Source organism: Mytilus edulis, chromosome 3, assembly GCF_963676685.1.
Source record: "Mytilus edulis chromosome 3, xbMytEdul2.2, whole genome shotgun sequence".
Classification (NCBI taxonomy): Eukaryota; Metazoa; Mollusca; class Bivalvia; order Mytilida; family Mytilidae; genus Mytilus; species Mytilus edulis.
In genome coordinates, this window is record NC_092346.1 from 98368222 (window position 1) to 98384125 (window position 15904).

Here is a 15904-nt window from a genome sequence, read left to right on the forward strand (position 1 = left end):
AAAAATAACCCATGTAATGTCAAAAATTTGATCACAATCCAAATTCAGAGCTGTATCACGCTTGAATGTTTTGTCCATACTTGCCCCAACTGTTCAGGGTTCGACCTCTGCGGTCGTATAAAGCTGTGCCCTGCGGAGCACCTGGTTATACATGTAGTAGTATAAATCTGGCCGATAGTTGTTTTCCCTTTTTAATTGTCATACTGTGACTTCCTATAGCTTTTAATATGAATTAACTCAAACATATCCTCGCCAATCATGATATATCTCTTTATTTTACGGCCAAGAACAGTAAATAGGCTATGTCACAGATTCAGCTTGATTTTTCCATACAATCGTGGCTCGTTGAACTAAAACTGAAAAATCTAAAAAAAATCCAAAAAAAAATCTGAAAATCGTCAAATCTCTTATTTCGTATTCATAGATTCGGGTTTTTTTTTATATTTTGTTGATACATGAATTTTCGTTTCAATGGTGTAAAACAACCAAAAAGACTACGACTTTTTTTGTGTATCTAATAATATTCAATTATGGCCCGTTGAAGAGGTGAATATCCAAAATTGTCAACACGAGAAGGTTATTTCATTGAGGGCGCAGCCCGAAGTGAAATAACTTTTGAGGGTTGACAATTTGGGATATTCATCGATTCTAAGGGGCCACAATTGTTTTATTATACCGAACTAACAGTGGAAGTGCATTTCGAACACAGACTGAGATTTGAAAATACATTTGTGTTCGATTTTCTCGAATATTCAACAAAAGTAGAATCTTTTTGTAAAATATTGATGGCCCTGAAAAGGACCGTTTATAAGAGACATCAGCGGCTGCTGCCACTCTCAGCTCTATCTATGACCAATGCCGTATTTCCTAGTCTCTCGATGGGCTTCAAGTTTAACGTGAACGTTGCCATTTTGTTTATTTACGTTTGTGACGTCATTTTTATGGGAGGTAACTCAAGTACAAATAAACAAACTCAAAAGGTTATTCACCGGTGAATAATAGGGTTATTCACCGCTGGTGTAAATTCTTTAGGGTTATTCGTCCTTCCTTCAATTGAATGAAAATTAACTGAATTATTCCATGTCACGTGATTACGTTTCACCCAATAGAATTGTTTGAAATATACGTAAGGTATAATAATCAATCTGTAACCTGCTTTGAATACGCCAAACACTACGTTTTACGGCCTGTAGCGAAAAGACGTTTAAATTATTTCAACGTTTTGTGGTATTTTGTCACATACATCACCATTTAGAATGATGTATATCGTAAAACACGTATTTCGTCTACAAAAAAAGTCATCAGTACAGCTGGAAACAAAAACATTCACGAGGCCAAAAACAAAGTACGAAGTTGAAGAGAATTAATGACCAAAATGTTTTGTCGAATACAGCTAATGTAATATGTTATTATTGCATAAAATACTTACTATTTCGAAAATCCAAACCAACCTTTTGCAAAAAATGGCGAGTATCGATATTTTATTGCACTTGATCTTACTTTTACGTGGGTAACTCTAAAGTTGTTCGCAATAGATATGGTACGTGTTTTTATAGCTTTGTTGTTAGCAGCAACCCTCTTTCAGGGAAGTCATGATAGGAAATACAAGGTCTAAAATATCGTATCAACTGAGAGATATATATCCCGTATGCAGGTGCTGTTGGAATGTGAATGTTGCTACATTGAAATGGAAAGTTCCTTATTGGGTACTGAGATCATTTCCCTTATCATAAAGTTTTGATCTCAACCGACTCTTATTATCATAAATTAGAATGAGAACCTGGTAGAAGATATCGAGTCAATTCTGATGAAGGGCAAATACGACAATCAAAATATATGAAAGGGAAATACGTGTTTAAGAAAATCTACGAACAATTGCACCGTTGCTGTGAGTCCTTACAAACAGAAACAGACTTTCAATTTTAGCAGGAAATGCTTCCAAGTGTGGAATATTTAACATATATTGCTTTATAAACGACACTATTTGTATTCAACGGCAATAATATCTGGCTCTGCATGCAACACTCATCGTATTGGTAAGTTTTGATTTGGCCAGATGTGAAATCGCACATAGCATGCTTGCGACAATACTCTTATCAGCAAGTTGTAACTCCATGATCTACAGGGGACTCCTATAGTATTGAAAAATAAATATTAACAAAATAGAGAAGTTTAAGGTAAATTAAAAAAAATAGCCCATGAAAAGAGAGGCGAAAGATACCAGAGGAACAGTCAAACTAATAAATCAAAAATAAACTGACAACGCCATGGTTTAAAATGAAAAAGACAAACAGACAAATAATAGTACACAAGAAACAACATAGAAAACTAGAGACTGAATAACATGAACCCCACCACAAACTGGGGGTGATCTCAGGTGCTCCATAAGCGTTTGCAGATCCTGCTCCACATGAGGCACCCGTCGTGTTGCTCATGTTATTACAAACCAGGTACATAGTCTTATTCGGTAGGTTACATGTAAACTTATCCAATCAAACGCTTGAATATATCAACACACAGAACAAATGGAAAACAACTGATATTTACCTGACATAGTACAGGGATATTCCTGACATGATACAGTCATGTTTGGTGTTTATCTTGTTGTAGACAAGTTGCTTGTAAGTGGTAATTTGATGGTTTGTTTGTGACAGATTTATTGGCAAGTTATTATTATCTATGTGGTAATTTCCCTGCTCTATTCGTGGTATTCTTAAGTTGTAACTCCTTGCTGGTCATATGGCAATCATTGTAATTATTCAAATCTGAACCAGTGATATGTGTTCCACAAGGTTCTGAATCGTCATTAGAATACAAGCACTGAGAATTATTACAGTTGTGAAACAATAGCCCTAAAGACAATATTTGAAATAATTCCAACATCCACTTTGTACACTTTTTGAATAGTTGTGTAAATGGCAATTTTACGACATCTGATTATTTTCCAAAACAAGTGACAAAAAAAGACGTTTGTTGCAAAAACAGCAATTCATTTAACAAAAATCTTACATATTTATTTTTTTTTACAGTGATTTAGACTATATTACAATTTTGACTGCTGTAACCTTAATTTTGACAGTTGTGTCTATTATGTCTGTTTAATTTGAAACACACATCTTTGTCAATGTATGGAATTTTATGCAAATGTCATACGAGTAGGAGGTTTAGCTAGCTATAGAACCAGATTTAATCCACCATTTGTATATCTACATAAGAAAATGTCTGTACCAAATCACATTTTTGTCTTTTATGTCTATTTATTTTGAACACACATCGTAACAGTGATCGTTGTCAATACATGGAATTTTATGCGAATGTCATACAAGTAAGATGTTTAGCTAGCCATAAAACCAGATTTGATCCCCCATGTGTATATCTACATAAGAAAATGCCTGTACCAAGTCAGCAATATGACAGTTGTTAATCCATTCGTTTGATCGTGTTTGACCTTTTTGCCATTTGAATACGAACTTTCCGTTTTCAATTTTCCTCGGAGTTCGGTGTTTTTGTTATTTTACTTTTTAAAAGAACAATAACTCAGAAGCTATGAACATTTCAGTATTACTAACGGTAATTATAGTCGTAATTTTTTTTGTAAAAGAGCCGATATAACGTAAAGGGTGACACATTTCAAAGTTTTCAAAACCTTTCTTGATTTGTAAGGTGGTGAATCATGATCATTAAATAAACAATATTATATTTAAGTGTTCGCACCTTTTACCATAAGTTAACACTTTAACGATTGCCATCGGATGATAATAACTCTGAGTAACTAGTTAACGGAAACAATAGCATTGTAGCTGACGATATCTGTGCACATTCATTAAACAGGAAATGCACGTCAAATATCTAAAAGCATCTATTAACATTAACATTATTTGCCATCCTTTCAAACAGAGATTACTTTAATCGTTTCTCTTGTTTATGGTAGAAATGTTTCTTTTGTATTTTAGACCTCAAAAGATCTTTAAAGAGAATGTACCAATATGAACAATCAAAATAAGGATTGATTGTTGACTTGCCAAAAATAATGCGCCGTTAAGAGAATTGAGTATTAACCTTGTTTTTTTTAATATCTCAAGGTTATTCATAAGTCTTTTAATTGCCTACAGAAATCAAGTAAGGCCAATTTAACACTACCGCAACTTTTTTTTAATTAAGCTTAAACACAATGTAAAGCTAACAGTACTTTTTACGAAATATACAAGAAGTATTTTTCTACAGAAACCTTTAAGATCAGAACAGTGATAAAATGATTCACAATTTTAAAACTCAGTTGTCTTGTCAATAAATGTAAAACCATGACAGGTGTTCAAACATACAACAAAAATGGAGACAATACAAAGCATAAGTTGAGGAAAGACAAAATTTACCAAAGAGACCAAAGATAACTACAAACAAAAGTAAAACATTGAGCATCGTAAATGTAGAAATAACCGGGTCGAGCTCAAGAGCTCCTTAAGGAAAAGTAGCTCACAATTCACTAGATTAAAGACATATACTAACAATTAAATCACACTTAAATATATTTCCGTCAAACCTTTGAGCGATATAAGATTCTGCGGAAGGGAGAGACAGAACGGCTTCAATTATGGTTCATGTCTTTGCAAAATGGAAGTGGCCACTTGATATCACTTTTAAATGTTTCCGAAATTACTATGTTGTGAGGGTCAAATCAGTAAACGGGTTAAAAGCGCAAATAAGAATAATATTAATTTTCAACCATCGAATTTCGAAGGCTGATAGTCAAACTATACGTTTGAGTGCTGATTAACTGTGACATTTATAATTTCAATTAAGTTACAATCTAATAAAACTATGATAGAAAATGTACTCCGTGTCATTACAAAACAAAGTCAGCTTATCACATATCTTAATAGTCTTTAAAAGTACTTGATGAAAAAACATATATTTTTTGATGATAGCTACAAAAACAGTTAGTACAAGAAAAGACAATTATTATTACGACAAAGGAATGACATATACCGCTACCAGATATGCATCAATTATGTACAAACATAGACATAGAAATAACAGTCTAGTCCTTAATGCGATTAGAAAGATCGCGATAAATAGATCATTTCAATTTATTTTTCATATCGCCCTTTGTATCAAACCTCGACCATTTTGTTTTGGGTTGTACGTGAGTTCTCTTACCTAAACAAGTGTTAACAATCAATTCCAACTTTGATTTATAAAAAGAGTAGTCAACGTAGATACAAATATCTTGCATAAGGAAGGGATAAATCAGAATTTGTGAATAAAATCTCGAATTAACACAAAATTTTCTCCCAACCCCGGTCATATTAACAACATAAGTGTTATGATTTTAACAAACGATCAACATTCATGTGAGAATTGAACAAACTGTGGTCTTGACGACTTAATTCATACAACTATCTTCTTAGAAAGAATGGAAAGAAGCTAGCCTTCTCCTTTACCTTCACTTTCCGCTATGTTACTAGTATCAGAACTAACTAATTAAGTGTCGAACACATTCCTAACATCGAACTTGAAAAAAAGATACCATAAATACAGCAAAAGCTGCTTCATGTTTGGATCTACATCTGCAAATGATCAAGGAGGGTCGGTTTAGAACACAACTTAACGACAACAAAAATAAATTAAGCTTTCCAAATGGAGAAATTTCAATGTCTGTATCTAGGAAGAACACGGATCAAGTCCATTTGTCGACGCCACAATCCCGTCCTCTTTCTCCGATTGTGACATCAACCAATTTGAGTTATCTTCTATTTTTGTAGTCCACTCCACTATGTTCGTTTTCTAAACAGTGTTTTTCTTGTAGATGAAAAGGTAAACATGTCGTGTGCTAATCTTTTTGGTTATGTACCAACAGTAGCCAAAATACATATGCCAATCCAGTTATGACTCATCAACGGATTTCAACCGAAGTTTTAAATCTATTTATATTACAAATGGAAGAAAACATTCTGACCATTCCGGGGCAACTGAGATCATTTCCAGGTTCTGATGTGTTAGTGTTGCCGGGACAACTGAGATCATTTCCAGGTTCTGATTGGGTTAGTGTTGCCAGGACAACTGAGATCATTTCCAGGTTCTGATTGGGTTAGTGTTGCCGGAAAACTGAGATCATTTCCAGGTTCTGATTGGGTTAGTGTTGCCAGGACATCTGAGATCATTTCCAGGTTCTGATTGGGTTAGTGTTGCCGGGACAACTGAAATCATTTCCAGGTTCTGATTGGGTTAGTGTTGCCAGGACAACTGAGATCATTTCCAGGTTCTAATTGTGTTAGTGTTGCCGGGACAACTGAGATCATTTCCAGGTTCTGATTGTGTTAGTGTTGCCGGAAAACTGAAATCATTTCCAGGTTCTGATTGGGTAAGTGTTGCCGGGACAACTGAGGCCATTTCCAGGTTCTGATTGTGTTAGTGTTGCCGGGACAATTGAGATCATTTCCAGGTTCTGATTGTGTTAGTGTTTCCGGGACAACTGTGATCATTTCCTGGTTCTGATTGGGTTAGTGTTGCAAGGACAACTGAGATCATTTCCAGGTTCTGATTGTGTTAGTGTTGCCGGGACAACTGAGATCATTTCCAGGTTCTGATTGGGTTAGTGTTGCCGGGACAACTGAGATCATTTCCATGTTCTGATTGGGTAGTGATGCCTGGACAAGTGAGATCATTTCCAGGTTTTGATTGGGTTAGTGTTGCCAGGACAACTGAGATCATTTCCAGGTTCTGGTTGGGTTGGTGTTTCCGGGACAACTGAGATCATTTCCAGGTTCTGATTGGGTTAGTGTTGCCGGGACAACTGAAATCATTTCCAGGTTCTGATTGGGTTAGTGTTGCCAGGACAACTGAGATCATTTCCAGGTTCTAATTGTGTTAGTGTTGCCGGGACAACTGAGATAATTTCCAGGTTCTGATTGTGTTAGTGTTGCCGGAAAACTGAAATCATTTCCAGGTTCTGATTGGGTAAGTGTTGCCGGGACAACTGAGATCATTTCCAGGTTCTGATTGTGTTAGTGTTGCCGGGACAACTGAGATCATTTCCAGGTTCTGATTGGGTTAGTGTTGCCGGGACAACTGAGATCATTTCCATGTTCTGATTGGGTAAGTGATGCCTGGACAAGTGAGATCATTTCCAGGTTTTGATTGGGTTAGTGTTGCCAGGACAACTGAGATCATTTCCAGGTTCTGGTTGGGTTGGTGTTTCCGGGACAACTGAGATCATTTCAAGGTTCTGATTGGGTTAGTGTTGCCGGGACAACTGAAATCATTTCCAGGTTCTGATTGGGTTAGTGTTGCCAGGACAACTGAGATCATTTCCAGGTTCTAATTGTGTTAGTGTTGCCGGGACAACTGAGATCATTTCCAGGTTCTGATTGTGTTAGTGTTGCCGGAAAACTGAAATCATTTCCAGGTTCTGATTGGGTAAGTGTTGCCGGGACAACTGAGATCATTTCCAGGTTCTGATTGTGTTAGTGTTGCCGGGACAATTGAGATCATTTCCAGGTTCTGATTGTGTTAGTGTTTCCGGGACAACTGAGATCATTTCCTGGTTCTGATTGGGTTAGTGTTGCAAGGACAACTGAGATCATTTCCAGGTTCTGATTGTGTTAGTGTTGCCGGGACAACTGAGATCATTTCCAGGTTCTGATTGGGTTAGTGTTGCCGGGACAACTGAGATCATTTCCATGTTCTGATTGGGTAAGTGATGCCTGGACAAGTGAGATCATTTCCAGGTTTTGATTGGGTTAGTGTTGCCAGGACAACTGAGATCATTTCCAGGTTCTGGTTGGGTTGGTGTTTCCGGGACAACTGAGATCATTTCCAGGTTCTGATTGGGTTAGTGTTGCCTGGAAAACTGAGATCATTTCCAGGTTCTGATTGGGTTAGTGTTACCAGGACAACTGAGATCATTTCCAGATTCAGGAGAAAAAAATCCAACACAGAAATTAAAAAACTCCACTTGTTTAACACTGTTTATGATAAACGTCAATTTTGATCGAAAACTCGTTACAGACGTAAATCTGAAAAGTATAAGAATACAATGTCTTTCTAAGATGTACGGTGTACTTTACTTGACTTTTGAACATAAATTTCATATTAGCTCGAAACTCCTAAGAGAAAACTGTAATAATTACGCTTTAAATATAGTCTTTAATCTAAACAGTTCCTGTCACTGGTGGAATTTAGATAATGAAGTTCCAGAGACATAATTTCGTAATGATTTTATTATACTCCGTTAGCTTGACATTTTCAGATATAACTCGGTTTAAGTTTTTCTTTTCCTCAATTTCAAAACTGTTTTACTGTTAACTTAGTACACAGGAGAATAGAAAATCCATGACTAGAATAAAAGCTAACAGACATTTGGTAAATGTGGCCCAATAGATAGAACTCATCAGTATATTTATCTAAATAACATAATAACATCATAATGATTAAGGCTGGTAAAACAAAAGGTCTTATTTGTCCATAATTATATAGAAAGAAACCATTGTGTTCCCTCAAATGCCTTTTAAAAAATCAATGGTCTGTTTGTAATATATACTGATTACTCGTCGGCAAGTGATCAAGGCAAACTTACATATACATCTTTTTCCCTACATGTCTTAGTCGTAGAAATAATCGGAAACAAAATGTTATAAAGTTTTAGAATGTGCTGAAAAACTAAAATTATAGTTCATAATATTTGGTGCATTCAAAGCTATTTTTTATCTAGAATGTTGATATTTTAAACTCCAAAGATGCACAAGTTTTTACATAAATCAAAATTAAAAGTTTTATCATAAGAGTGTACAGTTGCGATGTGATTATGACATTATTGCTTATGAAATTAAACATTTTGTACTAGCCGTACACTTCTAGACATTCTTTCCTCATATATTTGTGAAAGCTAATGAATAAAGGCAACAGTAGTATAACGCGATTCAAAAGTCAAAATCGATTGAGAAATAACCGATTCCGGTTTACAATAAAAATCTAAGGAACGCGTCAACTATAAAAGTAAAACAACAAAAGAACAGAAACACTGAAGTGCAAAAAAATCAAACGCTAATGTACCATACATAGAAACGAACTATTAGATAATAACTGCCATATTCCTGACTTGGTACAGAACATTTAAAAAATGGTGGGTTGAGCTGGTTTTATGGCTAGCTAAACCTCCCTCTTATATGGCAATGTTAAAAATATCGTTAAAATGACGAAATTACGTGACAGTAATACAGGTCAAATAAATGCAAGTACATTCCTAACAAAGAAAAATAAATATAATAGTACATTTCGACATGCAATGAACTTATACGTGCTATTGTCAAAACTTCATTACATTATTTCTTCGAATTTTCAATTCTTATTTTTTTAGAAAAAGCTTTTAAAGAGGAGGTAAAGATACAAGAGGGACAGTCAAACGCATAGATCAAAATATAAACTGACAATGTCATGGCTAAAAAGAAAAAGACAAACAAACAACAGCACACAAGACACAACACAGAAAATTAAAGTTACTAGCATAAAAGGGCTAAACCCGTGATAATCTGAAGAGTTTCCTTTACACAAAGAACATGTCTCAAGTCAGAGTGTATAATTTCAAACGAAATGTGGCTCAGTTGCAGTTTTGTACAAGCAAACAGTCCGGCATATCTCAGTTAACAAATTTGACACTAATATAAGAAACGGCATATAATTTGGAAACATAGTCAAATTGAAATCGCTATATTAGTACTTATGTTAGCCACAGCTTTTATAAACCCTTATTTGTTGTCTGAATCTTTTTTCTTTTAAATCAATGAATCAATGTGTTTTTATCAGATATCCCATGAGGTAACTTTTAAAGAAGTAACTAGAAATTAGCTTACGTGTTGACACTTTCATATTATAGCACCTTTAGTAAAAACAACATGAATTACATATAAAATCAGCAGGTTTTTTTACAAAGTCTTTCCATATCATGTTTTCGACTTGCAAAATGTAAACCTACTGAGAGTTTACCAATCTAAAAAGCATTTTATTATCGTCACATGTAACTATTTAGTCAGTAGCCTTTAGAGTGTTGTGGTTTTTTTGTGTGTGTTTTTTCTGTTGTTATATCTGTATGTTTATCTATCGGGGAGTTATTAATATTGCTGCTTGTAGATATCAGGAAGTCTATCATCAACATGTCTAGAGTAGACCGATCTACAGATTTTGACAAATTGAAAAGACCTTATTTTGAGATTGTCTTCATAACTCCTTTGATCATATGAACATGAATGATTCATCATAGGTTATCAATTTAAAAAAATGTAGTTTTCATAATAACGATACCAAATTTCACAATCATTGTATTAGGCTTGAGGTGTCGTCTGATGCTGTGAGCAATTTGAACTTTAAAAGGACAATAGTTATCATGCAAAGGTACCAGGATTAAAATGTAATACGCCTGACGCGCGTTTCGTCTACATAAGACTCATCAGTGACGCTCAGATCAAAATACTAGTAGCTGTTAAGCCAAACAATTACAAAGTTGAAGAGCATTGAGGACCCAAAATTCCAAAAAAATGTGCCAAATACGGCTAAGGTAATCTTATCCTTGGATAAGGAAATTCTTTCGTTTTCGAAAAATTCAAAGTTTTGTAACAGGAAATTTATAAAATTGATCATATAATTGATATTCAAACACCGAAGTGCTGACTACTGGGCTGGTGATACCATCGGGGACGAAACGTTTACCAGCAGTGGCATCGACCCAATGGTGTAAATAGTTATCAAAGGTACCAGGATTAAAATCTAATACGTCAGACGCGTTTCGTCTACATAATGCCGGCTTCACACATTGGCGTATAGACCGGCGTGCATCAAGCGTACAGAGCAAATTGAAAAAGTCGGTTTCCGTTAGTTGCACGCCAGAGGAACGCTAAACAATCGTTCAACGCGCGTTGCATAAGTTTTAAGTACGTCGAAAAACAAGGGTATACGCTTGGTGAACGCTACAACTCGAGGAAATTTTTAAGCAGCATAAAAATTTTAATCCAGCTCAAGCTTGTGTCTAGCGTATACCTGTACGCTATACGCACGTAATACATACGCTACAAGCGCGTTGAAAACGCTACAGATAAGTTAGAAACACATTTAGGGCACGTTGTGTACGCTTCAAGATCGTTCGACCTTAACTAAAACGTATGCGGTTGTGGTTGTAACAAACACCCCATAATAGAACGTCCAAGATACGACCGGGACGCGTCTCAAATACGCTCAAGAAACTTTTTTTCTTCGTAGCGTGTATTTCATCAACGTTAAACAAACGCCAAGCATACGACAACATACGTTTCTTGGACGCCCGGTTCACGTTCAGATACGCTTCTCGTACGCCCAATACACGCTCAAAGCTCGTTGTGCATACGTTACAGAATATGATTGACAGGTTGAATGCATCCAAAATTACTAGTGTATTGGCAGCGTACATGATCTTTTTAATACGCCCGGCGTACGTCGGAGCTATACGCTGATGTGTGACGCCGGTTTAAGACTCATCAGTGACGCTCAGATCAAAATAGTTATAAAACCAAACAATTACAAAGTTGAAGAGCATATGCATTGAGGACCCAAAATTCTAAAACACACAGCGCAAATATGCATTTGTCTCAAAAACCAACTACAAATACTGTAACATATATGTTTATCGTTTCATGTTATTAAGGTTCTTTATGACAAATTATTGTATGAGTTTTGCTCATTTCGTTTGGGAACGGTCGTCCATATATAAAACAAAACGGAGACCATGTTGGCAAGCGAAAAGTTACTTTCAAGGTTTAAAATATTATTTGTAGCGACAACCTTAGCAAAAACACGGAAATGAACATCATAGTCACCAAATATTATGTGATCGTTTTATAAAAAAAAAACTCTTCACCAGAAATATTTTTTTATCAGTTAACACTGCAAACGAACGTATGACTGCAATTTTAAATGGAAACAACTGGGACTAACGTACTATTGTTAAGTATACTTTGGTGAATCCTATAATGACTAATACACCAAAGGTCAACTGGAATCAAAGTTTAAAGGTTATTAGAAGTTCAACAGTGATCAACTCAGCAAAAAATATAAATCGCAACTCTTTTTTTTATTAAAAACAAAAAGCCTATCTTCAAGATACTACAATAAGAAAGCTTTAAATTTACATCTGCCTATTCTTTAATGATTAACTCTTGATAAGATTACGCCTTAAGACCATGTTAGAAACAGAAACAATAAGTATTTACTTGGGAAATCAGAATGTCTTTGTTATATGTATTCAACGTTCGAGTATATATATTTAAAAATACCGCACCCAAATGGAAACAGATGACACAATAATTTCTTTAAACAGAAGCATGAATATAATCCTATGGAAACATACCCACCTTTGCAGTAAAAGACATAAATTCAAATTCAAAATCAGTTTGAAAGATAGGGAAAATTCAATTCTGTGTATATTATATGAATGAGTTTTGAAAGTAAAAGTTAACTTCATGTGTGGTAACGAAATCCATGACTCGATTATTTTTATTTTATTCACAGTAAGTTCCCCAGGTTAAACTTCTGCACTATAATTACTTATTAGACATAGCAGTGAGTGTAATTGAATAATTCTATTAAATAGAATTTAGAAGAATCTTTACTGAGAGTGGAATGAATGAGTTGGTAAAATTTGTGTCACTGCGTTAATCATATTTACCCACACAGTAAAACCGGCCCTTATCATTCTAAATATGTACCAATGTTTTATATAGCACACTGGTAGATTATTTTTCTTCATGTTTTAAGCGAAGGAGACAACCAACGCTCAGATTTATGTACAAAAGAATAATCGTATAACAAACATGATAGACAGTAATCATCTATAATAACATGACAATTACATACAGCAAGAATCCGGAAAGGGGGGGTATACATGTTTGATAGTCCCTAAACCTGAGACAGTAGTATCACAGCACAATATAAATACAAATCTGTGCAAATCAGATCAACATCGACAATACATACATGTAATTTATTGTGATTCGGGTTTAGCACTGAATGTCAATTATTTTCTTTTTGTTGTCCTCAATGAGTCTTTTTAAACTGCCAATTAAGCTAAAAGAAATAAAAAAAGAATAGATGATATATGCAATTTTCAGGACTAATATTGAACCAATTATAATTTCTTCGCTCTCACCCCATATGGAATTTACTGACCCCATATATACCGTATAAGGTCACTTGCACACTATGCAACTAATAATCCCACACACACAAACAGGTACGCTGTTCAGCAATGGTTTTACTGGGAGAATTCTAGATGACATTACTGTTATACCCAAGTCAATGTTTGTGTCGATATCTATAAGACACCTATTAATAAAGCAAGAGGTTATCTGCACAAACCATGAAGTCATAAATTGATTTCGTGCTGTCCTGCGTCAAATAAATCATGTCAAGAAAATTAACAACCCATACAAAAGGTAGTTTCTGCAAGATTGGAAGACAGTGATGAAGGGTGGAAATTTGAACTGCCACTGGAAAACAATAGTATGCAGTAAATACTCAAATTTTGCTTCAAGCTTGCAACAAGCGACCAACAGACCCCTCAAAGAATTGTTCCAATGTGGTTTTTAAACGTGAAAAGAGTGTGGCATTCACTCTTCATAACGTACGGAAACTTAAATATCCGACTCTGACCAGACGTAACTGCGAATTGATATCTTTAAGCAAAACAAAACGAACATCCCTTACTTTGTAATTATTTGTCAACAAACACCACAAATTCTCGGTAGAATGAAATGTACGAAAACCGCAATAATTGAAATAAATAATAAATGCTTATTTCCGGCACATTACCATGTGCTTGATTTTGTCGGCTAATGGTTTGGCATGTAGTCTATACTTTTGTATTTAGAGAAATATGCGTTTTTGTTATTTTTGTCGTTGGATTCATGCCATCTAATCGACGTGTACACCGTATCAACATCATAATGGAATTCACAATAAGATTCTTTATTTCAAAATTTAATCCCTCTAAATCTTGATTGTCTTGTCATAGTGCCAAGTAGGTCGTATGTTAATCTCTATATGGCGTTAAGTTGGCCTCTCAATGTCTCCTGCTTTGTTTCATTGTAGTGTTGCGCGACTGTCTCATTGTCTTTGACTCGATCGCGACGATATGTTATTTAATTTTTGAAACAAATTATTGGTGAAAAGAATAATGATACATTCTTGATTACATCAGACATAAAGATTGTGATTTTATGTTCAAATTGTGACACTTTTTCTTGCTTTAATAAAATATTTCAATCTATTGTTAATCTCGCGAGAAGTCTATCTCATTATATCTGTGATATAAGGTTCAGACAAAAATGACGGGTTCAGCTTAGCGTATTAAACCTTACGCGAAGTATAATATGAACACAATACAGATAACAATGTGCGTTTATAGTTTTTATTGCTGTTATACATATTGTCTATGAAGCATCACAAATGAAAAAGACACGAATCAAATGATAAAAAATGAACAAGGTCAAGTAATAAAGTTTGTCTATTATATCAATGAAAAATGTTACCATTATTTCTGCAAAGACCAATGTTCCTATTTCATCCAGGTCTAATATAAGACTTAATAAGACTGAATGATTATCTATTGAGGAATATATCATTGCAAAGTAAACTTTTTGAAGTCTTTTACCATTTTTATTCACATTTAACGAAAATTGACGATTCCTTTTTCGTACTGACTCGTATGCCTAAAGGTGTGTGCCAAGTAGCCATTGTAGCAGTCATTCAACATTCTTTGTTTCTTCTTATTCAGTGGGAATCTTGAAATACAAGTTATATTCGATATACATATATAAGGACATTTTCCGTTCATTTATCATCATCATTTTCATTTCTTGCTTCTTTGCTATCACTGTAATTTTATTTCTCCACACTACATCCATTTTAGTCCTTGCTCTTTGCAGAAATAATGCAAAATAGTTTTCATTGATATAATAGACAAACTTTATTACTTGATCGTGATCATTTTTTATCATTTGATTCATGTCTTTTTCATTTGTGATGCTACATAGACAATATGTATAACAGCAAAAAAAAAACTATAAACGCACATTGTTATCTGTATTGTGTTCATATTATATTTATCATCATCATTTTCATTTCTTGCTTCTTTGCTATCACTGTAATTTTATTTCTCCACACTACATCTATTTTAGTCCTTGCTCTTTGCAGAAATAATGCAAAATAGTTTTCATTGATATAATAGACAAACTTTATTATTTGATCGTGATCATTTTTTATCATTTGATTCATGTCTTTTTCATTTGTGATGCTACATAGACAATATGTATAACAGCAAAAAAAAACTATAAACGCACATTGTTATCTGTATTGTGTTCATATTATATTTCGCGTAAGGTTTAATACGCTAAGCTGAACCCGTCATTTTTGTCTGAACCTTATATCACAGATATAACGAGATAGATAATCGAAGGATTAACAGTAGATTGAAATATCGTATTAAAGTAAGAAAAAGTGTCACAATTTGAACATAAAATCACAATCTTTATGTCTGATGTAATCTAGAATGTAACATTATTCTTTTCACCAATAATTTGTTTCAAGAATTAAAAACAATATCGTCGAGTGAAAGACAATATCGTAACAATAAGACAGTCGCGCAACACCACAATGACACAAAGCAGCCAGGAGTCACCGTGAGACCAACCCATATAGAGGTCAACATAACGCCATATAGAGGTCAACATACGGCCTACTTGGAACTATGACAAGACAATCAAGATTTAGATCGATTTAATTTTGAAATAAAGAATCTTGTTGTGAATTCCATTATGAAGTAGGTGCGGGAAACACGTCAATTAGACAAGAACCAAACGACAATAATAACAAAAAGGCAGCGTAC